Here is a 15,784-nt window from a genome sequence, read left to right as displayed (position 1 = left end):
GTGTGTTTGTTTGCTGAGAACCAGAAATCAGCAGAAAAGGAGTGACTGACAGGATTAGGTAAAGGAAAGGTGACTCTTCTGACAGGATGGAACTGGGCTTGGCTATACCCAAAGCACCTATCAAAGGGCTCAGCCTGAAGAGGGCATGGTGGAGGCTAAAAGGAAAATAAGGTGTGGCTGCTGTTGTTTCAAGGGCAAGGAAGAGAGCTTCCACTCAAGCTATGTATACTCCTTTGATTTAGGCTAGGAGTGAACATTATAAATATTCTTTCAGGAAAAAGAATTATAGGATTATGGGTAGCAGTGAGGACTCCCAAAAGCTGGAGATAACAAATATGTATCTATATTTCCTACATGGTTGTGTGTAATAGTTACATAGTTATAAATCACTTGTGGGATAGAATTTCCGTCCAGTGACATGGTGAACCCCGCCCTTGTTTCTTACAGACTGGTAAAGTAAAGCTACAGAGCCGAAGACACAGTTCTGCTTATTTAAGATGGAATGACACCAAGCTTGTCCATTTAAGTTAGGAATAGTTCTTAATGACACCAAAGCCTAATGCCAAAATAACTTTAGGTCAACTTCAGGTTTATTTTACTAAAGACTCCCAAGTCCTCTCCCTCATTCTATTTTTTTTTCTTTCTTTTTTTTTTTTTTTTTTTTTTTGGTGGAACCAGGGATTGAACTCAGGCCCTTGCACTTGCCAGGGAAGCACTTATTCTGCTGAGCCATCTCCCTGGCTCCCTCATTCTATTTGCAAGAATATATCTCCTCAAGTTTTGTCATGGGCTTTTCAACATACAATTTCTCTAAGTAATAACAGATGCCACAAAATTAGGAAAGCTTTTCATCTCACCTCATTTTATCTTTTTAAAGACCAATATTATTTTGTCTTTGTCTGAAATGTAAATCTTAAAATTAAACCACTTCATTCTGGAAACTTTTCCTGTTTATCTCTAAGATTTCTTCAAGTTTTCCATTTAAGAAAAAGATAATTAAATGTAGCAGAAAACTGCCTTATCACTGCGGTAGTCATAAATTTATTTTTTCCCACTGGGCAATGTGCTTAGAACTTGCACATTAGGCCTCCAATTAAGATTATATTAATATCATAAATATGTAAAAAAAAAAAAAAAAGAAACCACTCTGAAAGTTCAAAACAATAACAGTAACATTTCCCTCATGTAAAAACATTTCTCTCAAGATCGCAGTGCACTTTCCCAATAAGCCCAAGTACCCTGTTTAGATGCTTCCTTCCCTTATTCATGGTTCAAACTCCTAGTAAGGATCGTTGGAAAGCAAAGCAAGTGCTGAACGTAATCCTGATTTTCATTCTTAATGTTCCCTACAACAGCATTTTTCATAAGGGTGAGACCTCAAGTCTATGAGAAGCCCCAAGTAGGTGTCTCTCTCTACCATAGCTGAGGAGCAGGCGAGCTTGTTGCTCTGGAAAACATGTGACATAGATCCATATCTTTTACCAAGAGATGCATGCATACACTGACAATCCTGGCTAGAAGCGAAGCTAAGCCTTCTTTTGTGGCAAGAGTCAAGATGAATGCTCCTCAAGGATCCCAGAGGCAGCCAGACAAGCCAGTCACATGGGAGCCCTCCTTGAACAAGGCTCAGGTTAGCAGTGAGTCCTAGTATAGGGATGGGGGACTGTGGCATGGGGTGGGGCTCTCAGGGCTTAGAACGCATTATATTAGATTGTTTCAGGTAATTGTATGGTGTAGAAAAGAAAATTGCTTTGACCTGAGCCATACACACAAACTGTGGGATCCCAGGTAACTTCCCTTTCTCCTTTGGACCTCAGTGTGTGCTTCTCTAAAAATTAGGACACTGTACCATCAACAAGGACTCCTTCCTCTTGCAACACCTCAGGAACCACTCATAGTCATTATTTCCTGTTCCCTCAGTAGACCTAGAGAGTGTCTTACTGCTCTCCTGAGCGTATTTCAGATTCTCAAAAAGGTCTGGAAAGTTCTCCAGCATGGTTCAACACTAGTTCTCTGTCCATTGGAAAGGACCAACCAATGCTGTTGGGGAGGACAGATGCACCTCTCTCCATCCTTAAGAAATGGGAATGTACAAAAAGCACATTTTAGCAATGTGTAAACACTTGGGTGGGAAAATCAGCAGGGACACTTCTCTGACCATCTCTAGCTTCCTAGAGATGCCTACCATGGAGAAACCCCAGCCACAAAAGACAATTCTTCCAGATATCACCTCTGAAATTTTATCCCTTAAAGCATCTTTTTCTTTGAATTACATCTGAGAGTCCCTTATTACAAAAGCAAGCAAAATCCATAAATATGTCCGCCTTGGTTTTCATCTAAAGAAAAGGTGAATAACACAGACAACTTTCCCAAATCTAGATCAGGCTAATCTAAACTGAAGGGAACTTTAAAACACATATAAGACATTTTGGAGAAGGGAGACAAAAAAAAAAAAGGACCCTTGACAATGACCAGTAGAAGCTCAGATCCAAGCAGTGACTACTACACATCAATGTTTCTACTTTGCTTTGACAAAGTGGAAGGAAGAAAGGGATTGTGTCAACCTTTTCCTTTTAATTGATGTCACTGGAAACCAAATTTTGTTCTACTGCAGAGATGATCTGGTAGAGGAGGCTTACTCTCTTCAGATGGTGCTAGAGAAAACAAAATCCAGACACATCTAATCAGAAAGATGAGACACTAAAAAAACTTCTGCAGACTGAAGAGGAAGCAGGTGTCTGAGTAGAGGAATTTTTAGATTGGGACAAAAGAAACAGTTCTGCGGGTAAAGGGAAGTTGGTTTTTCTACTTCCAGAGAAAATGGGAAATTGTTTAGTTAAATATTAAGTATCTATCAGTGCAGAACTAGATCCACCAGTTTAGTATTAGCCTTTAAATTTGTATTCCTCAAGTGTTTTGGCATGAATATTTTTCACTTTCACTTTATGTACTAATTGTTTATCTAAAACCAATGTCTGAAAAATAAACCAGATGAGAGAGTACAATGGCTTTATAAAAGAAATCATTTCCCTATTACACTGAAATGTTATTCATAAAAATATTTTTATTTTTTTATTTTTTTGGCAGTACCGGGGATTGAACTCAGGCCCTTACACTTATCAGGTAAGCGCTTATTCTACTGAGCCATCTCCCTGGCTCCATAAAAATATGTTTATTTAGACTTTCAGGACCACAGTTATTATAAAAAGTGAATGCACCTGGGCTCAGGCATATAGAAACTAGTAAAAATATATAACATAGTGTTGTTCAAAAAAGTTGCACATTTATATGAAAAATGCTTTTATATATTTTTTAATTTTACTGCTCATAGATTAGGTTTCACCTAAAATCATACTGCTTGCAAATGTGTTCATTCCACTGATATTAGAAGATAAATCATCTTGCTCTTTATAAATCAACTCAACACTATTACAGGATTTTTTGTTTTTCTTTTATGATTTCGGTTTCTTGAGATAGCATCTCACTATGTGGTTCACACTGGCCTTGAACTCATGGCAATCTTTCTGCCTCAGCCTCACAAGTGCTGGGATTACAGGCCTGAGCCACCATGCCTGGCATAAAACCCAAATTTGTTAGATCACAAATGGACTGGCTTCATCTTCAGCAGTCCAGTGACCTGAAACAGAGATCCCCTAGATGGCATCAATCGAATGACCAACTGCCCAGGCTTGCCTAAGATTGAGGAATTTCCAGAGATGTACCATTCTTCAGTGCTTAACTCAAGTCTCAGGCAAATCTAGATATGTCAGTCACGCTGCAGACGTGGGGAAAATTGAAATCAGTAAGTCATACAAAGACAATAATCACATGCTTGTCCTCCATCTCCTCTTCCCACTCCCAAATTTCTCTCTTTTCTCATCCTGACTTATTGGCTCAGGGCAGCTTTTGACCTACTGAAGACTGGATTTCATACAGATAGGCTCAGCTTCACCATGACTTTTTTACTTTTAATCTTGAATGATTGACTTCTCCAAGCTCCTTTCCTTATTTGTGAAGTGCTGGAAGCAATCACAGTGCAGTGATGGCAGACATGCATGTGAGGTCTTCACCACCATGCTGGCCACATGTTTGTCACTACCCATGGAAGCCCTATGGTCCTTAGCATCTCCTCATTGCGAATACTGCAGACTTCCAGTGTTTGATTGCAGGAACTCTGAGGTCTGCTTATGCTACACACCAGGAGCATCAAACCACAGTTCATTCACAGAGTCGTGCAAAGATCAAGATTTGGCCTTTCTTCATTAGTGTTAAGCCAAGAAATGGGTATAGCTGAAGCAACACCCTGCTCACTCCAAGCTTTTTCCACTTCTTCATCGAGCCTCTTCAAGCCAAGATCTTGCATTATTGCTCACACAGGCACAACACACACACAAACACACACACAAATTGTTATACTGTTGCATTAATAAACATCTTTTTCCCTTTTTTTTGACTACTTAGGAAATATAAAAAAAATAATGTGGCTCTGAGAAAGAGAATTAAGGAGATGGGGCCTGTAAGCAGAGGATGAGGGGAAGAGTAGGGAACAGAATGTGCAGACAGGACAGTTTTTTGCCAGAGTTCCTGCTAAAAGCAGCTAGAAGTCCCACATCTCCCACATGTGTGACCTCCTGGTAATTCCCCTGGAGAATCCTGCCTCAGAAAACCTTTAGCCCCAGAATCAAGACAAAGCTGAGCTTGAACAATACCAAACCCAGGGGCAGGTAAGTGTCCAAAGGCCTGGAAAGACAGGCCTGGTCAAGTCTCCAAACGGGGCTTGCCTTCCTGTCCTGGCAGCCACAAAGAAGAACTGAGCCAAAAAGTGGGAGATACAGGCCAGAGAGGATTGTTGGCATTTTCCTTTGTCTCTCAGCTTCTGTGTTTGAAATGAAGGAATCTGAGGCCTTCTGTGACCGCTCCTGTCTGGGATTCTTTCCTCAAGAGGTGTTCTTAATTTGTGAAGACTGCCAGGAAACTGTGTGAGTCACGGCTTCTGAGCAGACAGCATTCAGCTTTAGAAATTCCCAGAGATATGACTTGTTTATAGGAAAGGAAACAGAGCTATTCTGAGCTGCCAGGGGAAGAGGAAAGCACTGCTCTTTTTTATTTATTTATTTTTTTTAATTCTGTGCTGAAAGGTCATACACGCGGCCCAAGCAGCAACAAGAACCCAGTATAACACCCATGTTAGTAGTTCATTTGTCTAAATTTCAGAGGATATTTTGGGGATTGGCATTTTAAAAATGCAAGTCCTGTGATTTTGAAATTCCACTCTTAGTCCTTAGTCCAAACACGTAACAAACTTCAAGTGGGGCTGAGGGAGTGGGAGGCACAAAAACACCTCCTTTGACAACTTTCTAAATTCTCATTTCACAAGCAGGCCACTGCTTATTATTTTCAGATCTGTGCCTCTTCCTCCAATGTCTTTTCTTCATACTGGTAACAACCATGATGTCCAGAGCCACCAATTTTGGAGAATGCGACTCTGGAAGAAAGGACGGGGGAGCCTATTCCCACAACCCTTGCTTCTGCAGCAACACACTTTCTTTTGAGTTACATTTGGTTCAAACTCATAAAGTCACAAATACCCATGTGTCAGAGTTAGCAGCGCCAGCCACCTGACCCCACAGAGTGACCCGCAAGGAAAGCATGAGCCACTGAGTAGTCACAGATTCAGCAGTAATGAAACTGTGAGATAAATTCATAGCTACCACATCTGATAAAAGCAATGGCTTGTTCTAATTATAAACATTTCAATAGATATAAAACTTTGCCCCTTTAATGTGACAAAGATGCTCTTTGCTTAAAATAAAGCTCATGCTTAATGAGCAAACAAAAATTCAAAAGCAGAAATAAACTAAAATATCTTCTAGTATCATTATCATTTTAGATTCTGTGATTAATGTAATAAGTTGTGAAACAAAAAGAACACATTCTGGGAACTAAGGTGCTAAAGCACCTGGATATCACACAACGTACATCAGAAAACCTAAAAGAACGAGCAAAGAGACGTCTCTCTTGGTGAAGACTCTTAAAGTTGCTTGAAATCACTTAAACACATAAAAAGCAACAGTAGTCTTAAGCACAAGGAACCAGGTTCAGTCCTCATTACCATGCGCAGTGTGGACCCTGGAAGCTGGGCCAGCCACCGAAACTAAGTGTGGTGGTACACGCCTGTAATCCCAGCGGTGGGAGGCTTAGATAGGGCAATCACTACAAGTCCAGTCTATGTAATGAGACTCTATACACCCTGTACTAAATACAAAAAAAAAAGATGTAATCAGAGTCATGTGATGAAGCAACTAATATTATAATCTCCATTCTTTTTTATGAAAAAAATGATACACAGAAATTCATTGACTTGTCCAACATCATAAAAATAAACCTTCTAAATCTAATATTTCTGACATCCTATTCCAGGCATTCTGTTATTGTCAAAAAATAACAATAAATGGGTTTTTTTCTTAACAATGCCAAGCATTTGAAGAAAAAATATTTAGTCTTACATCTTATACCATATAGTTTATTTATAATAAATAAATATAAAGTTATAGTTGTGTAAAGAGATACATTTTGAAAATGAAATTATAGAAACCCTGGGAAAATAAATACGCAGTGGAGCACCGGGATGTTGAGCTAACGCCTGTATTGGCCCTCAACACACCTACTCGCCCCCACAGAAGCTATGAAGCTTCTTAGTGCTCCTTTGACCCAATTCTGCTATCCTCTTGCAGCCCAGACAAGTTTCCCATTATCACTGGGACACTGCAGTCCCCTAAGTGAAATTGAAACACTAGCATGGGGCTCCTAACTCTGAGGCCACAGATAGCACCTGTCCCTAGCCCGCTAGGACATGGGGCACACAGCGGAAGGCAACCAGTGGGCAAGAGAGCAAAGCGTCATCTGTGTCCACAGATTCCCTCCCTCCCTCACTCATGTTGCTACCTGAGCCCCACCTCCTGTCTCATCAGCAGGAGCGTCAGATTCTCGAAGGCACTCTGACTCTGCTGTGAACTGCCCACGCCAGGGATCTAGGCCAGGTGTCTGTTGTGAGAATCTAACGTAATAATAATGCTGATGAAATGCATAATAAGTGCCATGTGCTTGGGTCATCCCAATACTGTGGCCCCTTCCACATCAGGGCAAGAATTGTCTTTGACAAACTGGTCCCAGTTGCAAAAAGATTGGGAACCACAGCTCTGGCAAATAACTTTTTTTTTTGGTGGGGGGAGGAACTGGGGATTGAACTCAGTCCCTTGCACTTGCCAGGCAAGTGCTTATTCTACTCAGCCATCTCCCCAGCCCCAGCAAATAACTATTCAAGAAAAATTCAGTCAACTGTCTTCTGCAGAGGGATAGGATGATCAGAGAGTAGCATTATGAGTGAGTAGTTAAGAGAACAAGCATCTTTAGAAAGACAATGAGTAGTAATCAATAGTGGCTGCCTACTCAAAGCACCTGCCTGGCAAGTGCAAGGTCCTGGGTGCAAAAACAAAAAGCATGAAAAAGCTCATAGTGGGGAGAAACCACATGTATGTAATCCTATTTTGAAAATTCTTGTAACTGTTTCTTGTGCAGTGGAGAACAGTACAAATAAATAATATGAAAAATTTGATGTTAATTATTTCCTTATAAATTTTCCAGAAAATATATTCCCAGTGGAGATATCTTAAAGTATAATATAATGTGTTTTTCAGTAAATCTCTGGATTATATATCTGCAGTGTTCACTAAAAAATATTGGTTTGATATGATTTTAGAAACTTTATCTAAGTCACAAGGATTTGCTCCTATGTTTTCTTATAGAAATTTTATAGTTTTATAAAGGCTTGTGTTCCATGTCACTTAATTTTTTAAAAAGGAAAGAATTGTTCAAAGTTTGTTGTTTTGTGTGTGAATATATTGTTTCAGCATTATTTGTTGTCAAAGAGCATTCTTTCACCATTAAATTATCTTACATTTTTGTAAAAAAAAAAAAAAGTGCCTGCCTACTATGTGGGACCACTGCTCAACTCTGACATTATAGAAAAAAAAAAAAAGAGCCACTGAGAATGAAAATGAAGAATAGTCTTAAGTGAATGGACATGGCTATGTTTCAATAAAACTTTATTTCAATAAATAAGCAGCAGATACACTGCATTTTGATGGCCCCTATGTTAGGCAGTCCAAATTTGTTTTCCCACAAGATTACCTGAGACACTCCTTTCACAAGAAATCAGCAGTTGTTTTACTTGACTGTGTGACATGAAGATAGATACAGGTATTCTCCTCAGAAAATGGCAGAGCTAAAATCAGAATTCAGGCCCTGGAGTCCAGAGGCATTAGCCTGATTTTTGTGGATATGAAATCTCACAGGTAGAAGGCAATGCTTAGTAGGTTGAGTCTGATGGAATAAATATTTGTTGCATTGAACCAGGACGGAATTTCATGGGATCATTTCATGATGCAAGGAGCTACTCCCTCTGCTCTCCTCCCAAACTAACACAGAGAACAATGGAACTATGGAGGGGTGTGTGTGTGTGTGTGTGTGTGTGTGTGTGTGTGTGTGTGTGTGTGATGCAGACAGATTTGTGGCTGTTTATGGAAACCAGGAAATCTCAAAAAATAAAAGTGACCTAGAGCAATTCATTCAGCATTTTTGAGTCCAAGTTTCCCTTCGTGTAAAATGGAAATGTCTTTCCTCATCCTCTTCTGTTTGGCAATTTTTCTAGGATGTCAAAATTTTTTTAAAAGAGAAGGAACACCATATAAAGTTCATTTGGTACCTCAGGGAAGTGGGTCATCAAGTGACACAGTCTGGTTGTCACCTGATACCACGTGCCTTCAGTTGGCTGCCATTGTTTACATTTCCCTTTCAGCAGCGAACTTTGCCATCTTTGTATTTAAAACGTCTCTGTTGATGGACCGGCCCTATTAAGCTGGTGCTTTGACAAGCACATCGACAAGAGACCAGGATATATGACATGTAAAGGTGAAAGGACAGCGGCTAAGGGGAGCAAATGAACTTTTAAAATGAGCTTGACACCATCCAGCTAGTTTTCAGATTGCCTCCTGCAAAAAAAATTTTGACATATTGGTACATTGCAGTGAATTATTTCTTCATATGCTGGTGAATGGTGGCCTAACATTACTTGATCTTGTACAGCACTATCCAGGACTACAAACTTAGTTTATTTTAAACAAATGATATTTCACCAGCAGTTACCATAGCATGAGTACCTAAAACTCACTTCAGTGCAGTACACAAGGGCCTGAGGATAGTGTTGCTTCATGTTTGAATAGATGACTCTGATTTTAGATACTGTGGATTGCTTCTGTTTGGACCCAGTTTTGTCTGTTCTCATCTGGCTTTTCAGCTCATTATTATGTAACATAGTATTTATTTCATTACAAGATTTATTTATTTTCTATAGTATTTTCTTTGCCCAGGTTAGCTATACTCCCAGTTATGCGTAGGTGAAGTAGGATGGGAAGGTATGGGGGCAGTCACTGAGGGCTCTCTAGGATTGGTACCGATCTGGTCACCCTGTGTTCTGAGCCTAGAGAACTGGGCCTAAATGTGGCCAGGCTCATGTTGCATTCTCTGCTAATCTCTCAGCTCACAATGATTCCTTCATTGTACCTGGAATTTGACAATGTTTTCCAGAAATTCAGAATCTTTTTTATCCTAATCTCAATCTAGTTACTGACATCCTGAATGTTTCTTTTTAGAGCCACAAGGTTGACTGTTTATTTTCTAGTTGTAGTTTAGTTTTTATTTTAAGCTCTCCTAGTTGATTTTTGCACACTCAATATGATGAGCTATTTATTTAGTCTAATTCTGTCATTGAGACAGCCAAAAGCACCAGTGATTTCTCAACCTCCCATGCCTGATTTCCTTCCATATGTAAACTCAGTCCACTTCTGTATATATGACAGCTTTCTTGTCAGCAATATGAGCAAATATCTACCTAGTTCATAGACTCATTAGAGGAGTTATATAATAAATAAGATTATCACATATTAGTTATTGCAATTTAATAGAACAATAAAAACATATAACTCCAAGATAATGAACACCAGATTTTTTGGGTGCTCAGTAGATTATAGCACTTTGCTAGAATTGATCAACAAAGATTATCCTCATTAATAAGAATAAATATTGACTTTTGTACTCGTATACTCATAATTTTTTATGACAACTTCGGCCTCCATTTTGAAAAGCTTTTCATATGTGCAGAGGGACTGAAAGTTACAGTGCAATAAACTTCATTCACAAAATGAACACACCTGTGTGATCCACACAGCTGAGCAGGATATGTTCAGCATCTCAAAAGCTCCCACCTCATCCTAGGCCTGCCCGCCTGCAAAGAAAACCACAATCCTGTTTTTATTATTGTGTGTGGAATTCAGCATCCTGTCATATTCATATAGACCTTTCTAAGGCTTTTTGACTTGTCACACCAAGGTTTGGGGACTAACTTGCGGAAAGAGACTGAGGAAAAGGGCATATGACTTGTCATAGAAACTGGAGCACTTTTGAGAGGGAAGAGTGTACTCTTCACAATGGGACTGAGTTAGAAGGCATAAGCAGCAATTATCCCCTGCAAACCAGGACACATAGTCACCCTGGTGAGAAGTAATGGTAGAAGGTAACAGGGATGCACTGGTAGGCCAAATCTATCTTGGAGGCCCTGAAATAGAATCATGTTGCCTGAGATATGTATAGAATTGGGGACTGGGAGTAAATTTCCCAAGGAGTATGGTCACCAGTAAAACTTAGGTCAAAAGAGTATTTACTGATCTCCTGCTGGTGCAAGCATTCCAGTGACACTAAGGTAGTTCAGCTGCTGTCCCTACTCACAGTCTGATAATGGCAGCAAGGCTAATTTGCAAACAGGTAATCTATAATATGGCTGTCGATAGAAATGTCATACAAAGTACCATGTGAGTTCCAAGGACATGCACCGAGTGTCATGTAGATTCTAGGGGTGAGCAGTCACATCCATCTGAAGACATGGAAAAACATCCCATGGAAGGTGATAGTTTGGATGGTCTAGATTCTGCTCCAGTGATTATCGGTCTCCATAGCATAAATTTTCCAACATTCAGGCAGTGCCCCAAACCAGGTAATCCAGCATGTCTCAGCATGGGACTCAGGTATAACTACTTTAAAAATTGTGCAGGTAGCTGCAGTAAACAGCCCATGTCAAGGACCACTACTTTAGGAAGATGAGTACTTTAGTTGGCAGGAGAAGGAGGGAGGAGAGGACAGCTGTGAGTTAGTATATTACATCTCTGGCAGGCCCACTGAGAGAAAGCATCCATTGGGATTAAATATGGAAGAAAAGCAGCAGGGCAAAAATAATTTAACCCCCTTCAGGAAAAAAATTAATTAATTATGAAACCATTTGCTAAGGCCAATACCAGGCGTGGATGGGGAAAAGATGCACCGAACATCAAGGGAACTCAGAGGGGTAATAAATCCATCATAAATTGCACAAGCCATCAGATAACGGCTGTTCCCCACATTAGCATCCCATTAAGCCCCTATTAGTGATAGCAAGAAACCAAGGGAAACCAGCTTCCTGGGTTAGCACTAGCAGCCGGGAGAGAGTTAACAAGCTGCAATCCTTCGCTGGCACCTTTAAGGACCTGAGGTGCATTTGTAAAGGATGCTTGGAGGGCCCAAACCTTGACCTATCATGCTCCTATCACACTCTTGCTGCGGGAGCTAAGGGGGGCTGGAATTAATCACAGCAGGGACACAATTTACCGATCAATACCAGCCAATTAGAAGACTCCCTGCTGGAGTGGTCCCTAGGAATGCCAGATGACCTCTGCCCTGGACTTTTTGTGGGGGCAGGTGTTTCTTCATCACAGCTACCTACAAGATGGTGTTAGGGGCTGCGTAGCTCATTGACATCATGCCAACCCCTGGGAGGGCATCTTGAGGTTGAGCTTTTTTAGCATTTAAGCATGAGCCGCCTGCTGGTGGGGGCTAAAGGAAGATGGGGTTGGAAATTACATCAATCATTAATTCACAGCCATTTTGCCACTTGTTCTGTGAACTCAGCCCTGACCTTCAAGAAGCCACTAGCAACAGAATGAAGTTAGGAAACCTAGTCTCTGCAGTGAGTACACATACACTATTGTGTTGCTCTGCTGCCCGCTGCCTCTGCTACCTGTCCAAAGAGAGGAGATTTGAGGTCATTAAGACCACACACAGGAGAAAAGCCCACCAGCTACTACTATGTCTCCTGATCTGACTAGGGCTTACCAGTGGGCACAGAACCCGAGCCACCCCTGTATGTCACTGAGGTCTGTTATTGCCCAGAGTATGTGGCCAATACATTCATCCCTGGGTAACATCAGAGGACCCTGTGGGACACCAATATCTCTAAGTGCTCCAGTCCCTTACGTGAAATGACAGTGTTTACGTATAACTGTGCACTGCTCTCCTATACTTTAGTTCATCTCTAGATTTCTTATAATATCTGATGTAGTGGAAATTCAGTGTAAATACTTGTTCAACTGTGTTGCTCAAGGAATTATGACAAGCACGAGAATAGTCTGTTCATGTTCAGTCGGATGCACTTCTTTTCTGAATATGTTCAATGAGCAGTTGATTGAGGCCTTGGATGCAGAACCCGTGGAAAGCTAATAGCATTTTTAAAATCAATTTTCTGATATCTTTGCCACAGAGGTATTATGCCACATGACACAGAGGTTTAGCACAAAGAAGTCGATGATTCAGGAAAGTATTATGAAGTCCATCTTTTTTTTTTTTTTTTTTTTTGCCATTTTTGTTGTATTTCAGCAGGATCAGGTTCTTAAGTGCCAACTGAAGGGAGACCTCAGGATCGCAGGCAGTGGGCCTGATTCTCTTGTCAGCTTCATGTCCTCTGGTAGGAAGTCAGTCATGATCTCTGCAGAACCAGCTCTCAGGGACGCTTCTCTGCTCTGCGCACCCTAACATTCCTCTGCCCCCTCGACCTTAGAGAATCACGATTTTTAAATGAAAACTAAAGCCAAGTGTCAAACCCATTATTAGGCCTGGGCCAAAAGATTCTGTGATTTTCCTCCTCTGCCTTTGGTCCAGACCACAAATCTTTTTATTTGTCACACCTGATATAAATGACTATCAAAAATAGACTTAGCCAGGCATAGGGACGAACACCTGTGATCTCAGGGACTTGGAAGGCTGAGGCAGGAGGATCACAAAGATTAAGGCCAGCATGGGCAATTTAGGAAGAGCCTGTCTCAAAACAACCAAACCAAAACAACCACATAAAAAAAAAGGACTGGGAATATGGCTGAGTGACAGAGTGCCCTAGGAGATATAGATGGATAGATAAATACATATAGTTATATAGATAGGAGAGAGGAAAGAGAGAGAGAGAGAGAGAGAGAGAGAGAGAGAGAGAGAGAGAGAGAGAGAGAATCGGGATTCTATTACTTCTCCCACTGTTTCTGTATGTGTAACAGTTTTCAAAATAAAAAGCGGGGGGAAAAACAGAAAGCTCTAAGGACCAAGCCTCTGCCATTTCTGGGGCCCTCTCAAATTCTAAACCGAAGCAGGGCACCACCAGGAAGGACTGCTCTAGGATAACGTGCCCTTTGGGGTGCAAGCCTCTGACTTGGCCCTTCAACTGGGCTCTTGGCAAGGCAGTGTTCACTTTCGTGTGCAGAAGACTATACTAAGCAGCTCATGTGTTTTTGTTTTTGTTTTTGTTTTGCAGTATTAGGGACCAAACTCTGGACCTTGCATTTGCCAGACAAGACCTTAGTCTGCTGAGCTATTTCACCAGCTCCTCAAGCAGCTTATTGATACAGGGAGAAAAATTGATCTTGGGTGGGTGACTCCAAAAGATATAGGGAACCTCTAAATGACATAGGGAAAAACGATCTCTGGACCTGACCTGCATGAGTTCGTGTTCTCTAAAACTGAAGAATGAATTTTAGGAACAAACGGAGGTTATGAGCAAAATATATTTATTGAGGGAAAGAAAGCTCCTGTCCAATAGAGGGACAGGAGAGGGAGCCCAAGTGGTTGTTCCCCCCGGGAAGCTGTTTCTTCCAGGGACTTTTATAGTGCAAAATCACGCGGGGCTAAGGAAATTGCTTAGGTGGACAAGAGGTGGAACAAAACTATGGTCAACCAATGGGATTACAAGCACCATTGCTCAGGCAAAATTGATTAAGCTCAGGACCAAATGGGGAAGCGAGTCACGTAGCAAGCAGACATGAATGCAGAACAGGACTTTATCACATAGCCATCTGGTAGTAGTTGGATTAATGATTCTTGGTATCCCTTAGATTGATGATCAATCTTGGATGCCAATCTTTAGGGAGGTTAGCATTTGTTCTATCTTTGGTCTTTAGGTCTGGCCCACAGCTGGAGCATCCATGCCTCCCAGAGTTGCAAGATAGCTTGTCTTTTGTGCTGTCTCCTTTGAGGGCCTGGCCCTGCCTGACCGCCTATAATATTTCTATCTAACTCGGCTGCCTACAACATTATGATGTCCCTAAAGTCACTTGTTTAGTGGTTTCAATCAAAATAACAGCCACACTTGATACAAAAATTTTGTTTTCAAACAAAAAGTGTAAAGCCATACAGGCATTTGTTAACTGACTTCTCATTTTTTAATTTTAAAGTTTATTTTTTGTTATTAAAATTTTCATCTTAATTCAGCAAACCGGTGAAAACACTCCATTCCCAAAGCATGAAAACCCAAGGCTTAGCACTTGATCTGTTGCATTTGTTGGCCCATAAATTATGATACAAAAAAAGACTTAAAATTCGCATTGATATTTAACACATGAAACTGATTGCTAAAGCCATTTTTAACAAATTTGGACGTTCTTTGTGGAAAATAAATTCTCTTTATCAGGAAATACTCTTTTTTTTTTTAATTTTTATTTATTTATGTGTGTGTATGTGCGCTGCCAGCTCAGCCCACCAGGGGGCGGGGCTGGCTGGCATGTGGTGCTGGGAGATTGAACCATGGTCCCTGTGCTTTGCTAAGCTTGTTCTAAGTAGGTGCTTTAGACCACTGAGCCATCTCACCAGCCCAGGAAATACTCTTAAAAGAAAATAATACCATGCTCAGAGGACCAACTTCCTGTTGGAGAGAATTTAGAGGAAGTCTTTTCTCCCACAACAATAAACCAGTGTTTAAATTTCCTCAATCAAGGACTAAGAAGGGCCAGAGAGATAGCTCAGCAACTTCAGGGCCTTCCTGGAAAGCACAGGACCTGAGTACAATCCCTGGTATCGCAAACAAAAAACAAGAACAAAAAAAACAAAGAGTTCTCCCCATTAACTGAATAAGACACTCCGAAGGTAAAAAGACAAATTTTCAGAAGTCACTGTCAATATGAGAGGACCTCAGAAATAATTTTATGAACTTCAGTAATTGGCTAATAAATCTTCAATGTGAATGAAACCAAAAATGAGTAACTGATTTACTTTTGTCTGAGGAAAAATATTGTTTTTAGGTTTCTTGATTTAAATTGACTATTTACATATATATGTGGTGACATGTGACCCGGTATATGCCATACTTCTGAATCCAGGTTATTTACTCTGTTTACCATGAGGGGAAGGCTATAAGACCTCTGTATATCTTCAAAAAATGAAGCCCTGACTGATCTGGAGCTGCCACAACTGACAGGAGGAGGATTCCAAATGGGCAAATGGGCTCCCACTCCCGCCCTTGACCTGGAGCTGTGGTAACTGGCAGAGGTCCAAGACCAGTTTCTGCTCCATCTGTTGAGGGGACTCAGGGACCAGAGACCAGCAG

The sequence above is a fragment of the Octodon degus genome, unplaced genomic scaffold (genome assembly GCF_000260255.1).
Source record: "Octodon degus isolate 3935 unplaced genomic scaffold, OctDeg1.0 scaffold00016, whole genome shotgun sequence".
NCBI classification, from domain to species: domain Eukaryota; kingdom Metazoa; phylum Chordata; class Mammalia; order Rodentia; family Octodontidae; genus Octodon; species Octodon degus.
This window is presented reverse-complemented; position numbering follows the sequence as displayed.